A 14,295-nucleotide genomic window follows, 5' to 3' on the forward strand; every position below is an offset into this window, starting at 1 on the left:
TTAAATTTCGAAACTAGTCCTGTGAAATTCGTGTATTTCGACATTTATTATTAATTCCCACATTTATTGTTTTCTGATTACTTAAATCTGTATTTATTATACGGCAGGTAAGAAATTCATTAGCTACCGCTCAATGTTGCTGCTCAATTGCATATTATATTTTGCTATATTTATATACTTTTATTGCGACCGTTTGCAACAAAAAAGAGAGGTGCAAAATTCTCATCTCAACACACTAAAAAGCACACTCTTGTTTTAGCAGATTATAAAAATTCTGTTGTCATTCCCTTCTTTCCATCAATTAGCTATAAAGTTGCACATATTTTGCAGAAATTTAACTTTCGGGTCGTTTATTCTCCCACCAATAAAATTCCGAGTTCCATACTCAAGGACCCCATTCCGGATATGAATTCCTCGGGTATTTATAGGATTCCTTGCCAGTGCATGTTGTAGCAGTCCCATATCGAAATTTTCAACGTTCCGAGATTACGTGTTTTGATTTATGCGATAGATAACAACGCACGTTGTCACGAAATTTCTTCTGAATCTAGTTTAATCCATTTTTCAATCCATTTTGAAAAAAAATCTGATGTGTACACCACATGACTTCCTTGTACGGAATATTAAATTATACGCATTTTTTTCTTGAATTTCATTTAAATTAATTGGATTGCATTAAATCTACTTCGTCGACAGATCATAAACCACAATAGAATAAATGCACTCTTTAAAATTGACTACATTTGTTTACTATAACGACACTCTAAATGCACAAAATTTATATCATTTAAAGAATTATCTTATCGTTGCCACATGTTCTATTCAAATACTATAATAAAGCTAAAACGATGTATGAAAGAAATTAAGCAAACAAAAAAGAAAAGCAACAGTTTTTCACAGACGATTTAGTATTTCTCATTCAATTAATTCAGTTCTCGCTTCGCAACAAGGCAAAAATACATAAAAACTCAAAATATCTGCATTAAAAATTACGAAGTAAATCTTAAACACTTATTTCCTCGAAAAAATTCCAGAAAGGATTAAGTATGATTTAATTCGCAATAATAAATGAAGGCGTTATTTTTGTGTTGCGAAGCTTAGTCTCTCTAGATTGGCAACAAATCTACAATTCTGCTGTTTCAAATGTAAACAAATATGTCCGCCATGTTGTTTAAAACTTAACCGCACTTAAACAGCTTATAAATTGTTGATAATTGTACAAATATTGCTTCCAGAATTACAAAAGGCATAAAAATCTTAACCGGAAGATAAGAACAACAAAATTCAATCATATTTAAAGCAAAAAATGTACAATTTATTAACCTATAAGAGTAAAGAAACTAAGATCACTGAGCCGGGTAACAGAGTGGATAAAAAATATAAATATATTTATATACGTTTAGTGGGGCCGATTGCAACCAAAATGCGAGGTGCACATCTACATGTTATAGCAGTCCTGTATACAAAATTTCAACGTTCTGAGGCTACTCGTTTTTGAGTTATGCGAGATACGTACGTAGGCACGTACGTACATACGTTCTTACAGACGCCACGAAAAATTCTCTTCAGAATTAATTTTAAAGCAGTTTTATAATTTTTTTGGCGGAAAAGAGTCTTTTATTCTGTCCTAACGTACAGATATCACGCAAAAAGATCGTTAAATTGCATTTGATAGCGGTCAAAATGGATATTTTAGTTGAAATATGTTGCCTGAAACTTTTCGCGATTACAATACTTCCTTTTTACTTCGTACAAGGAAGTAAAAAAGTAATGCTTTATTCTGCCCGTAAATGGAGATGTCAAGCAGAAACATCGTTGAAATGGAATCGAGAGCGGTCAAATGGATATTTTCGCTGAAATATCATACCCGACATTTTTCGCTATTGCAGTACGTCCTTTGCTTCGCGCAAGGAAGTAAAGTGTTTCGCTTCGTATGAAGTGATGGTGAGAAAAAATGCGTGAAGCTGAAAATTTAATACATAATCTAAATTTAGGTTTAAGTAGAAATAAACGCAAAATTTTAGCTTAGTAAAATACTCATTTTAATGACTTTTTTCCTGTGACATGAAGCTGCCTTTAAAAAAGGACGTTACGTGTCCAATAATTTGTGACCCTCAGGTGAAAGAGGTGATTAAACTTTGTTAAACAAAAGCCGTTGCCAACCCCTTTTACAAAATAACACCACCACCCATTGTTACCTTAATAAAGCGACATTATCAGATTGGAGTTAGGTTAAACTGTTCATCGTCATTTATGTTGTAGAAGTTTTGTGTATCTTTCAAGTTAACGTCACTTTCCTTGACGTGAAGTGCATTCATTCCCTATCTGGATCGTAGCTTGCTTTTTTTTTTTTTTTTCTTTTCATTCCCTCCTTCCACCAAAGAAGTTCTAGAGCCCGAAGCTGTAAAAATTCCACTCAGCAGTCGATGAACTTGTTAAATTAATCACTCCTCCCTGTTCTTTCGTTTAGGAGCTTAAAGAATATATTTAATTTTAAGCTAGCAGGAGACTTTGTTGCTGTTTCAGGAAAATTCCGGAGAGTTTATTGCTAGAAATAAATTTCTAAAGGCGAACTAAACAAAAGGAAGATATTTTTTAATATACAATTATGTTTAATAAGTTATCAAAAATCATACTTGCTGAATAACATTATGCCATTTGAGTTTTCGTACACGTATTTCTGATTGCATAAGTATTCTCAAATATGTGTTTGTTAATGGAGGCTTAATGAAAGTACCGAAATACCGACATCTCACATTGAAATCAATGTTAATCTCTAAAGGCAGGTTATAGGTTACGGAGGACGGGGACGCCTGGTGTCTAACATATTCTCTAATGACAGGCAGTTGATCGCAACATCACGCAAATAAGTATTCGGTTGAAACATAAGTAATGGCCTTTTTTTTAATTTAAAAAGTTTTATTTTAGCAAAGCAAAAAAAATCAGATGTGTACACCACATGACTTCATTCTACGGAATGTTAAATTATACGCATTTTTTCTTGAATTTCATTTAAATTGATTGGTTTGAGTTAAATCTACTTCGTCGACAGCGCATAAACAACAATAGAATAAATGCACTCTTTAAAATTCATTATATTTGTTTACTATAACGACACTCTGAATGCGCAAAATTTATATCATTTGAAGAATTATCGAATCGCTGCCACATGTTCTATTCATAATCTATAATAAATCTAGAACGATGTATAAAAGAAATCAAGCAAATAAAACAAAAAAGAAACAGTTTTTCACAGACGATTCAGTATTACTCATTCAATTAATTCAGTTCTCACTTCTCGACAAGGCAAAAATACACAAAAACTCAAAATATTTATATTAAAAATTACGAAGTAAATCTTAAACACATATTTCCTCGAAAAAATTCCAGAAAGGATTACGCATGGTTTAATTCGCAATAATAATTGAAGGCGTTATCTCTGTCGTTGCGAATCTTAGTCTCTGTAGATTGGCAATAAATCTACTATTCTGCTGTTTCAAATGTAATCAAAAATGTCCACCATGTTATTTAAAAATTAGGGTTAACCGCACTTAAATAGCTTTTAAATTGTTGATAATTCTACAAATATTGCTTGCAGTTTTCCTAAGGCCTAAAAACCTTAACCGGAAGATAAGAACAACATAATTCAATCACTTTTAAAGCAAAAAATGCGCAATTTACAAACATAGAAGAATAAAAATACTGAGATCAGTGAGCCGAGTAACAGAGTGGATATATATATACATACATATATTTATACACTTTGGTGCGGCCGATTGCAACCAAAATATGAGGAGCATATCTACATGTTATAGCAGTCCTATATACAAAATGTCAAAGTTCTGAGGCTACTCGTTTTTGAGTTATGCGAGATACATACGTAGGTACAGACACCACGAGAAATTCTTTTCAGAATTCATTTTAAAGGAGTTTTATAATTTTTTTTGGAGGAAAAGAGTCTTTTATTCTGTCCTTACGAACAGATGTGACGCAAAAACATCGTTAAATTGCTTTCGATAGCGGTCAAAATGAATATTTTCGTTGAAATATGCTGCCTGAAACGTTTCGCCATTACAATCATTACAATTTCGCCATTACAATTTTCATTTTTTAATTTGGCAAACCAATTTCTTACAGTTTGTTCAGGGCATTGCACCTTCTCCAAACACTTCACAAATCTCTCAGGCAGTTTGCGGAGCATTGGCAACTGCATTAAAAGCATAAAGAAAAATGTGTCGAAATGCTTCCTTTTTATTTCGTACAAGGAAGTAACAGTAAATTAGTTAATAATATCCAAGTTTTTGGAGTTTCCCCATAGACCCAAGATCTCGAACTATAGTCATTTGGCTACAACCCATTCCTTAGGCTAATTCTCGATTAGTTTGACGCACGTCCTTCGTACAGACGTTAATTCAAACGCTGTTCATCAAACTCATTTGGTTGTCCGGAACAAGCAGCGTCTTCGAGGTCGAAATTTTCATTTTTTAATTTGGCAAACCAATTTCTTACAGTTTGTTCAGGGCATTGCACCTTCTCCAAACACTTCACAAATCTCTCAGGCAGTTTGCGGAGCATTGGCAACTGCATTAAAAGCATAAAGAAAAATGTGTCGAAAATGCTTATTTATGTCGACTTGACACTCCATTGTAATGATCTTAAAAAAAAAAAAAAAAAAAAAAAAAAAAGCTTAGGCAAAAAAATCAAATACTCCATCTTGAAGAGGAAAACATTCTCTTTCGAATAACGTAAAACATTGTGCCAATATATTTTATTTTTACTGCGTAATTTTAAAAACAACATAAACGGCCATTACTTATGTTTCAACTCAGTACTATATTTTGCTTTAGTAAATAGATGTTATTTTAGTTTGGTTATTTACTGATTTATGAAAAACCATCACGTCTTTTAAGCATAATGTCATCCATCTGAATGGGCTAAACGTAAGAAAACTCTGCGAACTTTAGACTACGACAGGGAAAAATTAACGTACGTAAACTAGACTGAAATGATTTGAATTAGATTTTACAGTTTCTAACTGTAAATTTCCAGAGTTGCCATCATATTTTCAATCGAATCCCGATTTTTTACATTTAATTGTGTATTGTGGCCTTTAATAACCAATGATATCGATAAATGCTCGGATTTAAGAATTTTCAGCCATTTATAGTAACATACATACACTAAGCTACCTTTACTGACTCTCGCACAGAAAGTGACTAAGCTAACTACTGTGACTCACACAGAATGCTTTAATTCGAGCTACTATCGTGTTTGCTTGACTTGGATCTACCATTCGCAGTATCATGGTTTTAAGAAAGAGTTTCCATTAAATTTTGGTTAGGTGTTTGCAAATATCTTCTTATATTCTCTTCTGAAACACGGTTCACAGCTCTTTTGCCATTTTATGTTAAGTAGCTCTTTTGCGATTTTAAGTCGATTCGGTCTGGCTGTTGGTGGATGTCTAACACATCCTATAAACATTGTACTCAGGTAAACCTAAGGCTAATGGAGTTTATTTATTTTCATTTGTTCAAACAACTTGGATTATCTTTTGATTAATTAACGGGTGAACTGTCTTTAAAAAAAGAATGAGCATCAGTTTTGAATTTATTAATTCGGGTTACCTGCTATGTTAATAAAATTTTGGTTAACTCCTAAGCACTGTTAAGAACTATTAACAACACAGAATATGAAGAAGTTACAGAATATGAATATGTTACAGAATGTGAAGAAGTAGTCATAGGTTTCTACATTCAGGGACCAAGGTGCCAAACCTCAGTGCACCAAGACGAAATCGAGAAAAGTTAAACCACATCAAAATGTACCCTCTTGCAAATTTCACAGCGAAAGCAATGCACTTTGGTATGTAACACTCATCAGTCATTCGCTAGCTCCACACACGTCCAGTCGGAATATACATCATAAAACATGATATTCTAGAATGCTAGACTCAGCTTATGTGAGGGTAACTTTTGTTTGAATTTTGGTGAGTTCTTTTTGATTTGTTTTCAATGAGGTCTTTTAAATATTTAGTAACTCATTTTAGATTTTCTGAACATGAGAAAGGCTATTAAGGTACGCTATGTCACATACCAAGTAATGCCTTTTTGGAGTCACAAGCGCTAACAGTACATTAGCTGCTTAGTCTAATAAGGCTTACAATGGAGCACCGGTTTAAGAAGACGTCCAGTAAGGGGCCTGGCATTGTAATATTGAATTTAAACAGTTTTTCTTTGCACATAAGAGCTTCACCTTTCCTCTCTTCACCTATTTTAAATTCAGATGTCAAAAGAACGTGAACATGGCACAATTCTATGTAATTGCTTATCCCCCTAAGCACAAAACATCCTCAGGATGTCCTATTTAAGTCGCAATATCCCGGTACATACTTAGGATGTCCTGAGTATGTTGATTCTCAGATGTCCTGAGGACATCGTAATTTAACATCCTGAGGATATCTTATTTAAGTCGCTATGTCCCGGGATATGACAGGATGTCCTGAGGATGTTGATTCTCAGATGTCCTGAGGACTTCACCAATTTCACGTCCTGAGGACTTTCATACTGCATTGTCCAGAGGACTTCGGTTGTCAAACATTCTGAGGATATTTGTTCTCAAATTTACCAGTTTTAGTTTTTTGACATTGCACATCTGAAACTTGCACATTATTTAATTTTCATATGCATTTTACTAAGTTGTTTCTAAATGCTGTGCACTAAAAATATTGATATGATTGATAATTTATTCTTGTTATTTTGTTATTAATTTTAACTGCTATTTTTTCTGACGTTTTTAAAAATTATTTAGTTATGAAAAGATTTTTTTCAATGGATTAGCATTTTGTAGAATATTTGCTAAATTAAAAATAACATAAATTTTTTTATAAAAAAATTATAAATTACTTTCACATTACAAACCTTACTATAAATACAGGTAAAATTGGATTTTTTTTTAATTACGGAAACGAATTTTTTTAATTAGGGTGTAGAGACATTAGACATTTTTTTTGGAAGCAGGAAAGATGAAAAAGTAGCAACTGCCTACCCGGGAATCGAACCATGGACCTCTGGAATACCGGCCTAGAGTGCAGAACCACTACACCCCAAAGGCACACTAGGGAAGCGTAAGAAATACCTTATATTACTCCCCTTTTTAAAAGAGCGACTTTTTTTAAAGGGGGAAGACATGACCTTTTTGTCTTCGTGAAGACATGTCCATTAACTAAATTAATTAGAGATTAAATATATTATAGATAGATGTTTCAAAGAACGATTTTGTAGCCGTTTAAAGATTTTAATTAATGTATTTTAAAAATTCAATAAAAGATTGAAATAGAGGTATACTGTTGTTCATAAATAATAATTCCTTTTGTTTTGGTGCATCCCTGATTAAAGATCTTACGGACAGCTTTTGCTGTCTAGATAGGATCAACTTCTCTCGTGTAAATGAATGAATTATTAATTGTTTATAATAATGGATGACGTGTGTTGCACTACATTCAGCGGCAAGAGTTTAATTTAATGATCACCAGCATAAGTGCTGCTGCTCACTTATGAAATCCAAGTGCAAATACTTACTGCGGTCTCTAACGAAGCTTATTGGTTGGATTTAACCACACATAGAAAGTACTGATGATTCAGTTTTAGCTTGCGTAATGGCTACATGACCGTGATTGATTGGTTCGCTGTTCTTCAATGCTTTGATAGTTTAGCGAGGTTTGCTCGTTGCTACATCTATGGGTCGAATCTAATGGCTGCTTGGCATTGGGGACGGAACTTGGGAGTGGAATCCTCTACCGCTAGGGCAAAAGAGATCTTGTGCGCTAGATTCTCGAATTCCGACACTTTCGAATTTACGAGTGTTGACAGTGGCTTTGTGGACGCCATACTTGTATAGTCGGTACTCCTTCACGTTTCTGCTTCAACACTTATCATTCGTTCTTATAGTTTGTATGTGTTGTTTGGAATTTTCCAGAAATTGCACAGATGAAATGACTCAAATACTAAACATTGATCATTATGTGTGTATCAGCTTCTCATTCCTCTTTCTACTTCACTCAACTCTTGTCGTATGGTCATGTCGGCAGCTGTAAATAGATGTACATGTCTACGGCGTGCCCACGATCTTTCACAGAATCACAGCATGCTTAGTGACTTACAGACAAAACGTTTTTCCTTTCAGTGAGTGTCCGAACATTAATGTTAGCATTATGTACATAAAAATAAACAAAAGTTAAGTACCTGCTTGTTAATGAATATAGCAATTTGCTTTAGAAATAAATTTCTACATGAATTAAAAGCTGCAACAACAGCAATAAAAATAAACTTAAATTAAACTAAAAACTAAAGCAGAATGTTTAATAAGTACAGAAAAAGAAAGGAAATGCTTCTTTATAATATAATAAGAAAGAGAAAAGATTTCAGAAACATCATTCACGATAATTTATTAATAAATTACTCAAGAAAGGTACTTCCTTTTAAATAATTTATTCTTTTACGCAAACATACGTTTGCTAGAAAGTGTTACATATAATAACGTTTTTGAAAAAAATTCCATAGAAAAAACGCTTTAGAGACTTTTTTTATTATTCATGTCACAAGTTTTCCTAAAGCTTGGACCTTTTCTGTAAGAATTAGTTCAATCTATTTTTTTTTATTTTGGCTGTCGTAAAAAACAAATTAATTCCAAGGACCTGCTCGAAGTAAAATACAAAAAGTGGAAACTAAATACTTCTCTTGCATTTCAAATTAAAATATGCAGTTTTTTGACTGAACAGAATGCATAGCCTAAGAAATCAATTGCGCTTTTGCTGCTTCACTAGTACTAAAATTCTGAATTTTTTTTCTTAGTTTGAAAAAATGGTTGAAATGTCTGTCATTGTTTAACGCTAAAACTCTTCTTCCTCAGTGTTACAATCTGAATGAATTGTGCATCTTCTTATGCTTCTGCCAGATGATGAGCAAGTCTAATAGAGATGAAAGTTGTTGGTACACAGCTGTTTGCTGTTCTTGTGTAACTTGTAACATAACATCAGGGAGGCTCTATAATTAACGTTACGTTGTAATTATAGTAAACAAATATTAGCATACATAATTTGTGTTGAAAACTCAAATTTTTGGAAAGAATTTATAAGTTATTTTCCTCCCCCCTTCCAGCATGCCTTCGTGGTGTAAAGGTAGCGCACTCGGCGCGTATTAGAGAGGTCCAGGTTCGAGTCCTAGAGAGGGCATTGCACATTTTTCACACCTCTTGCTTTCAAATAATATAATGGACTCTACAGGGGCCCCTTAACTAGTAAAATGGTGGTGGATGATGATTCTTCACCACCAGGATTTGGCAATTGGATTCTCTAATCTCCAGTCGCCCTTTAAAAAGGGGGAGTATGTAAGTTATTTTTTCCCCCTTTCTGCCTGACTTCGTGGTGTAATGGGTAGCACACACGCCACGTATCGAGAAGTCCAGGTTCTGGCGTAGGCATTGCTCATTTTTCATGTGCTCCTAGTGTCCTACAAACTATTACAAAAAAGAAAGGAAATGCTTCTTTATAATATAATAAGAAAGAGAAGATATTTCAGAAACATCATTCACGGTAATTTATTAATAAATTACATAGTGTCTCTACCTAGTGTCTTTACAAACTATTACGTAAAAGTATACTCCTTCTACTAGAAATATTTGAATTCAAAGGGGAAAATAATATCGAGAAGAACTTATAAGGTATTTCTCCCACTTCCCTAGCGTGCCTTCGTGGTGTAACGGTAGCACGCTGGGCCGGTATTCCAGAGGTCTGTGGTTCGATTCCCGGCGAAGGCGGTTGTTAATTTTTCATCTTTCCTGCTTCCAATTAACATAATGAGTTTACAAGTGGCTTCCGAACTAAAAGGGTTGTGGGTGATGATTCTCCGCACCCAGGATTTGGCGACTAGGTCCCCTTAAAACCCTAGCCGCTTTTTAAAAAGGGGAGTATATAAGGTATTTCTCCCACTTCCCTAGCGTGCCTTCGTGGTGTAACGGTAGCACGCTGGGCCGGTATTCCAGAGGTCCGTGGTTCGATTCCCGGCGAAGGCGGTTGCATATTTTTCCTCTCTCTGGCTTCCAAAAACTCCTAATGACTCTACAAGTGGCGCCCGAACTAAAAGGGTTGTGGAATATGATTCTCCGCACTTAGGATTTGGCGACTAGGTCCCCTTAAAACCCTAGCCGCCCTTTAAAAAGGGGAGTATATAAGGTATTTCTCCCACTTCCCCTAGCGTGCCTTCGTGATGTAACGGTACCACGCTGGGTCGGTATCCAGAGGTCCGTGGTTCGATTCCCGGAGAAGGCAGTTGCATATTTTTCATCTTTTCTGCTTCCAATTAACCTAATGACCCTACAAGCTAAAAATTTCAAACAAGTTGCTGCAGGAATGTATAACGTGAATGTTAAAAAATTGTGGTTACCGGCTTCATTTCCTCGTATTATTAATTTCAGACATGTAATTCCAATTACAAAAATTTGAAAAAAATAATCTAGATAATTTTATAAATGTACTTTCTGCGCTGCTGTTTGGGGAGATCATTGGAAACACAAAATTTAATTGTTTCTACGTTTTTTGTACAGTAAAACAACCAATTTGTAAAATGTGTATCATGCTTCGGGAGTCAAGTTTAATATACGCCACGAATTTCTTGTTTAAATTTAAAACTGTGATTAAATATTCAGCTATGAGGAGCTACTGAAGATTTATTTATTTTTCCTTTTCGAACGGAAGATTCATGATCCTTTGAAGCGAAATTTTAGCGCTCTTTTCAAAATTCTGTGCCGATGTATCACAAACAACACTTAGAAGGTATTTCTCCCGCCTTCCTAGCGTGCCTTCGTGGTGTAGTAGTTCTGCCCGCTGGGCCTGTATTCCAGAGGTCCGTGGTTCCATCGAAGGCTTTGCTAATTTTTCAACCTCTGCTGCTTCCAACAAAATACTTAATGTCTCTACAGTGTCGCCTGAACTAACAGTGTGTTGGATGAAGTTTCTCCACACCCAGGATTTGGCGATTGGGTCCCCTAAAAACGCCAGTCACCCTTTAAAAGGGGGAGTATATAAGGTATTTCTCCCGCTTTCGTAGGCCCACCAGCGGCCGAGCTGTAAAATCGCTGAACACCGGTAGTTCGGTCCGAGGTTCGAATCCCGCGAACGGGCTGGCTGCATGGGCGTTTTCGTGATTTTCCCCATGTGTAACGTGTATACGAGCCAGTTTCCCGTAGAAAGTCCTTTACGAAGGCATCCCTCCCCTTAGGCAGATAGCCCTAGTGTGCTTTGCCGTATTCTCAATACACCAATCTCCCGCTTTCGTAGGGTGCCTTCGTGGTGTAGTGGTTCTGGACGCTGGGCCGGTATTTCAGAGGTCCGTGGTTCGATTCCCGGCGAAGGCGTTTGCTTATTTTTCATTTTATCTGCTTCCAAAAATATTCTTATGTCTCTACACATTGACTATCAGTTCCTCAAGAGCTAAAATTAAAAACAGAATTATTAAAAATCGAAAAACGAGCTTTGCTGCTAGGTGGGAAAATGACTTAAAAATTTAACTTATGGAGAATTCGAGCGATTTAATAGCTCATAAAAGGAAGGAATGGAGTAATTACATTGCTTCTAACAGCGAAATGTTCTTTTTCATGGCAAACGGTAAAACTTTCAGTGAATTTCTAAGATCATGCATTTTAGGTATTAAAAGGATGGAAAATCTTAGGTCGCTTTATTTAAACCATTCCGAAGAAACAACAACGTAAACACTTACACTTTTTCTCAGAACATACAGTCTGTTCTATTTCTTTTTTGACATCCAATTGTTTTGACAACAAATTGCTTACCAGCAAACTGGTTGTCAAGATCGCTGATAATTAATAACCAGTTTCGCGTTCCGCAAATTTAACCACAGATCGTTTAAATTTAGGCTTCCTATTATGTTTTTACCTATTTAACCAATACACTAATCTGTTTCTCTTAGGAAGTCCTCCAAAAAAGTCATTCTTCTCCTTTCTCAAATCAGTCATTATGCAGGTTGTCCATAATATATTGACTGTACAAAGATATGTTTTAAATAACACAGAATAAGATATAGAAAGAAAAAGACCGACTGGATTTTATCTAGCAGTTCAAAGAATGAGCATTATAGTACCTCGGAGAATATCAAGTCTCTTCTCCGTTTCTTTCGAAACGTTATTAAGGATTTTCGAAGCCACATTAGCTATTTCTTTCGTAATTCTGTATTTTAATTATTCGATGCTGCGAATCTCCGCAGCATAAACTCGGTTTGGTTAATCTTTGGATTATGGTAACTTGGCGATATTTTGGTGAAAATTTGGCGACCAACCCTGCTACAGTAACCTGCTAGTTTTGTTTGGACGCCATTTTGTTTTCACGAAGTAAAGGCATGTTTTTTCCTCCCTCAACATTTTTTTCCAACAATCTACTAGCCGAATTACGCTTATGCTAGAACTTTTATGGAACAAAAGTGCTTAATCATGACGAAGATTAGATGCGAAATTGGGACAAAGTGCAGAATCGCCTACTACTTGCCGTGTTTTAAAGAATTGCACATACACGGTATCATCCATGTGCACGTCGACCTATTTTCACTAAAAAAACATCCCAGAATTGCACAAAAATGGCATTGCGCACACTCTTGACTTTATTCATGTACACTGCTAAACTCCTAGCTAGTAACCTTTATCGCCTTACCAAAATGTTGCCAAACTACCTGTTACCATATTCCAAAGATTAGCCCTCGGTTTTTTCAGGTTACTCCAGAGAAAGAAATGTGGTGGTGTGATGTTCGGAGGACGGGGTGACCATGAAATTAGTCCACCTCTACTAATCCAACAATCTGGGAATGTTTCATCAAGGAAACACGCCCATGTGTAGCCTAGTGTCTGGGTGTCCATCCTATTGGAAAAAAGCGTTTGGTTGCAAAAAATTCGTTACGAACGATTTGATCAATAAGTTTGATTTGCTGTCAAATCTGCAATTTATTCACAGTTAGTTTTAGCAGCTCATGAACAAGCAACTTTATGAACAGTCAGTCTACCTGGCAATGTATGTTTGCCGGCTGGCACGCCGAGTGGATTTACTTGGACTGAGGACAATTTAACACGTTCAGCGCGGCGCCGGTCGCTGGGGATCGGCAGTGAACTCTCCGTGTGGCCGGCACCGGTCCCTAGGGACCGGCAGTGAACTTTCCGTGTGGCCGGCGTCGGTCCCTGGGGACCGGCACTGGAATTTTCTTTTAACTGGCGTCGGTCCGCGGGACCGACAGTATTAAAGTTAAATAATAAATATAGTCTCAATGAAAGGAATTTTGGCTGCCCCGCCTCGCGAACTCAATCACATTACGGGTCCACTCCTCCTTTGGGCACTTCATGGAGGCTCAGCCTCCACTATTACCCTTCTAAGGGAGCAGCGCACCACCTGGATAAGACACCAGCAGCATCGGGTCGTCAAGATGCTCCTGCCAGTTGTATGGGAGAGCAGGGCCGTCGCAGTGGGCCGTTACCCAGCAAACCGAGGGGAACTAGCCCTCCGGCTACGGTTCCACACCGCTCAGGACATGCCAGTCCCCGAGGCCGGCCAATAAGTGACCTTTCCCAGGGGCTTCAGAACCACCAAGTTCATAAATTTTATCCCCCGTGGCCGAGACTGCCTAGGTACAGATCCTAGCCAGTAGCTTCGCAGAGTTCTCTACGTCGACCCCCAGAGGGGATAGTCTCAATGAAATGTGATCAAATTTAGTTTTAATGAAATGTATTGAAACATTCTAAACAAAAATACGGCTTAGCTCGCTACCGGCTGAATGGAAAGGGCAGCAAAATTCGGCGCCGCGCTCAACGTGTAACATATCAGGTCTCCTGAAACTGTTTTAAGGATCTTTTATTTGGTTGTTCTATCAGTAGAGGTTTATTAAATTCACGTCGGAATCGTCTCTGGACTGTTTTCGGAGACTTAATTTCCCACAGCCAGAGAACGCGCATTTTGGACATAGACTGCATAACGCCATTTTGTACATAAACAAACAAACAAACAATTTCCTTGTTCCCATTCCCTAAAATTAGAGCAAATAAAATCCCTTGAACTTGAGTCATTAGGTTTGTTTGAAGCGGAAGACATGAAAAATGAGCAGTGCCCTCACCGGGACTCGAACCTGGATCTCTCAAATACGCGCCGAGTGTGCAAACCTTTACTCCCCGAAGACATGTAAAAAGGCCTTAAATACTCCCCCTTTTAAAGAGCGACTGAAGTTTACAGTACACAAATCACCAAATCCT

This window comes from Stegodyphus dumicola, chromosome 12, assembly GCF_044657685.1.
Source record: "Stegodyphus dumicola isolate Sdum_Otavi_A_Nest chromosome 12, ASM4465768v1".
Lineage (NCBI taxonomy): Eukaryota > Metazoa > Arthropoda > Arachnida > Araneae > Eresidae > Stegodyphus > Stegodyphus dumicola.